The sequence below is a fragment of the Mytilus trossulus genome, chromosome 1 (assembly GCF_036588685.1).
Source record: "Mytilus trossulus isolate FHL-02 chromosome 1, PNRI_Mtr1.1.1.hap1, whole genome shotgun sequence".
In the NCBI taxonomy this organism is placed as follows: domain Eukaryota; kingdom Metazoa; phylum Mollusca; class Bivalvia; order Mytilida; family Mytilidae; genus Mytilus; species Mytilus trossulus.
This window is the reverse complement of record NC_086373.1, coordinates 24541000-24545484: the sequence shown is the minus strand read 5'-3', so window position 1 is coordinate 24545484 and position 4485 is coordinate 24541000.

Here is a 4485-nt window from a genome sequence, read left to right as displayed (position 1 = left end):
TAAATGTGGAGAATGATATTTCAACTTCATCTTAATTTCAAAGTTTGATAAACTTGAACAACCATGTCTGAAAAAGTTTGTACTGATAACCGACTAGCATTGTACATTGCCGAAAATAAATTCCGTAAAGCATGTGAACAGATTAAACTAATCACCAGACGTTTAAATTTACTACAGATTAGATACGACAAAGCCAAACGAGATGACATGAAGAGCTTTAGATACACATTACGGTTACAACTAGCCACCACAAAGGTGCCAGAAACATGTTTTATGAGTATGCGATCAGACAAGCGACACAAGTCGGTCGTCTAAAGAGAGAAATAAAGACACAGCAACTGCCCAAAGTTGAAAAGTGAGGTACAAGAGATATCAAATCGTGCACTCAGATTTGAATTATGCAGATTTATTAGCAACTATCAGTACCAGAAGAAGTTAGCAGAGAGAAATTGGATGCGGCAACGAAGAATCAGAAGATTAAAAGCCGATGACAAGTTGATGAATTCAAAAACAGCTTTTGCTGAAGAAGGCTCTTTTCAGAGCCAAACACATTTTTCAAAAAGAATCTCAAATTGTTGTGACATCTCAAAAATATAGCTATTTCCCTATTTCTGTTTCATTCTCATGCTCTTCAACCTTTTTATCCCCCAATCATCTGTTTAACAATATAAATAAGGCGGAAAAAACTCGTGTGAATATATACTTGTATTTCATGCTGCCATTTGTGATAATATCACAATTGTTTTGAAAAAAAAAGCTCTAGCCTTCTTTTCAAGGTCCTTGTTTCAAGGTATTCGTATCAATGTCTTCGATACAATACAATACAATACAATACAATACAATACAATACAATACAATACAATACAATACAATACAATACAATACAATACAATACAATACAATACAATACAATACAATACAATACAATACAATACAATACAATACAATACAATACAATACAATACCCAATACGGTTCTTATACAACAAAAAACACCCCAATTCGTAAATATCGCATTACATGAAAAAAAAAGAATTGAGAGATAAAACACAAAACTGGCATTCAGAAAGCAAATCAGCAACGAAAAAAATAAATACGGGAAAATAAATATCTGTGTTTTCAAACAATTTTATATCACTGACGGGACGGAGTTTGGGGTCGACACTTTTTTTACTGTTCACAGAAAATGTCATTTCATATCTTTCAAAGTTTTTTTCTGATAACAACAGCTCTTGTTATTCCTTTATCCTTGGAAAAAAACCTTGCCTCTTATACTAGCTTTTGAGGTCTCCTATCGCATTTTTAAACAATTTTATATGAAATACACAACTCTTCAATGTATATTTATGCCCCCAAAATAGATTAGTGTATTCAATTAGTGTATCCAATTGCTAAGATTCGCCAATCAACTCTTTTTATTCATCAATATATTCAAACACAATAATTTTCACCATTTAGACTAAAAAACAACAATATCTGATTGGTTCTTTTAAAAATGTTTCTTCTTAATGATTAAAAGATTTTATCAATAAAATTCCAGAGAGTGTCATGTTAACAATCGTCTGAACAGAGGGGACGCTTCCGTTTACCTGTTGGTGTCACATTTGTTCGCCGATACCGGAAATGTTCACCGATGTCAGTCGACACTATTTGCTAACTATGTGACAGAACCTGAAGATGACATTGAGTAATATGTTTGATGAATATAAATGTGAAGAATGATATTTCAACTTCATCTTAATTTCAAAGTTTGATAAACTTGAACAACCATGTCTGAAAAAGTTTGTACTGATAACCGACTGGCATTGTACATTGCCGAAAATAAATTCCGTAAAGCATGTGAACAGATTAAACTAATCACCAGACGTTTAAATTTACTACAGATTAGATACGACAAAGCCAAACGAGATGACATGAAGAGCTTTAGATACTCATTACGGTTACAACTAGCCACCACAGAAGGTGCCAGAAACATGTTTTATGAGTATGCAGTCAGACAAGCGACACAAGTCGGTCGTCTAAAGAGAGAAATAAAGACACAGCAACTGCCCAAAGTTGAAAAGTGAGGTACAAGAGATATCAAATCGTGCACTCAGATTTGAATTATGCAGATTTATTAGCAACTATCAGTACCAGAAGAAGTTAGCAGAGAGAAATTGGATGCGGCAACGAAGAATCAGAAGATTAAAAGCCGATGACAAGTTGATGAATTCGAAAACAGCTTTTGCTGAAGAAGGCTCTTTTCAGAGCCAAACACATTTTTCAAAAAGAATCTCAAATTGTTGTGACATCTCAAAAATATAGCTATTTCCCTATTTCTGTTTCATTCTCATGCTTTTCAACCTTTTTATCCCCCAATCATCTGTTTAACAATATAAATAAGGCGGAAAAAACTCGTGTGAATATATACTTGTATTTCATGCTGCCATTTGTGATAATATCACAATTGTTTTGAAAAAAAAAGCTCTAGCCTTCTTTTCAAGGTCCTTGTTTCAAGGTATTCGTATCAATGTCTTCGATACAATACAATACAATACAATACAATACAAAATACAATACAATACAATACAATACAATACAATACAATACAATACAATACAATACAATACAATACAATACAATACAATACAATACAATACAATACAATACAATACAATAAAATACAATACAATACAATACAATACCCAATACGGTTCTTATACAACAAAAAACACCCCAATTCGTAAATATCGCATTACATGAAAAACAAAGAATTGAGAGATAAAACACAAAACTGGCATTCAGAAAGCAAATCAGCAACGAAAAAAATAAATACGGGAAAATAAATATCTGTGTTTTCAAACAATTTTATATCACTGGCGGGACGGAGTTTGGGGTCGACACTTTTTTTACTGTTCACAGAAAATGTCATTTCATATCTTTCAAAGTTTTTTTCTGATAACAACAGCTCTTGTTATTCCTTTATCCTTGGAAAAAAACCTTGCCTCTTATACTAGCTTTTGAGGTCTCCTATCGCATTTTTAAACAATTTTATATGAAATACACAACTCTTCAATGTATATTTATGCCCCCAAAATAGATTAGTGTATTCAATTAGTGTATCCAATTGCTAAGATTCGCCAATCAACTCTTTTTATTCATCAATATATTCAAACACAATAATTTTCACCATTTAGACTAAAAAACAACAATATATGATTGGTTCTTTTAAAAATGTTTCTTCTTAATGATTAAAAGATTTTGTCAATAAAATTCCAGAGGGTGTCATGTTAACGATCGTCTGAACAGAGGGGACGCTTCCGTTTACCTGTTGGTGTCACATTTGTTCACCGCTACCGGAAATGTTCACCGATGTCAGTCGACACTATTTGCTAACTATGTGACAGAACCTGAAGATGACAAAGAGTAATATGTTTGATGAATATAAATGTGGAGAATGATATTTCAACTTCATCTTAATTTCAAAGTTTGATAAACTTGAACAACCATGTCTGAAAAAGTTTGTACTGATAACCGACTGGCATTGTACATTGCCGAAAATAAATTCCGTAAAGCATGTGAACAGATTAAACTAATCACCAGACGTTTAAATTTACTACAGATTAGATACGACAAAGCCAAACGAGATGACATGAAGAGCTTTAGATACACATTACGGTTACAACTAGCCACCACAGAAGGTGCCAGAAACATGTTTTATGAGTATGCGGTCAGACAAGCGATACAAGTCGGTCGTCTAAAGAGAGAAATAAAGACACAGCAACTGCCCAAAGTTGAAAAGTGAGGTACAAGAGATATCAAATCGTGCACTCAGATTTGAATTATGCAGATTTATTAGCAACTATCAGTACCAGAAGAAGTTAGCAGAGAGAAATTGGATGCGGCAACGAAGAATCAGAAGATTAAAAGCCGATGACAAGTTGATGAATTCGAAAACAGCTTTTGCTGAAGAAGGCTCTTTTCAGAGCCAAACACATTTTTCAAAAAGAATCTCAAATTGTTGTGACATCTCAAAAATATAGCTATTTCCCTATTTCTGTTTCATTCTCATGCTTTTCAACCTTTTTATCCCCCAATCATCTGTTTAACAATATAAATAAGGCGGAAAAAACTCGTGTGAATATATACTTGTATTTCATGCTGCCATTTGTGATAATATCACAATTGTTTTGAAAAAAAAAGCTCTAGCCTTCTTTTCAAGGTCCTTGTTTCAAGGTATTCGTATCAATGTCTTCGATACAATACAATACAATACAATACAATACAATACAATACAATACAATACAATACAATACAATACAATACAATACAATACAATACAATACAATACAATACAATACAATACAATACAATACAATACAATACAATACAATACAATACAATACAATACAATACCCAATACGGTTCTTATACAACAAAAAACACCCCAATTCGTAAATATCGCATTACATGAAAAAAAAGAGGATTTAGAGATAAAACACAAAAC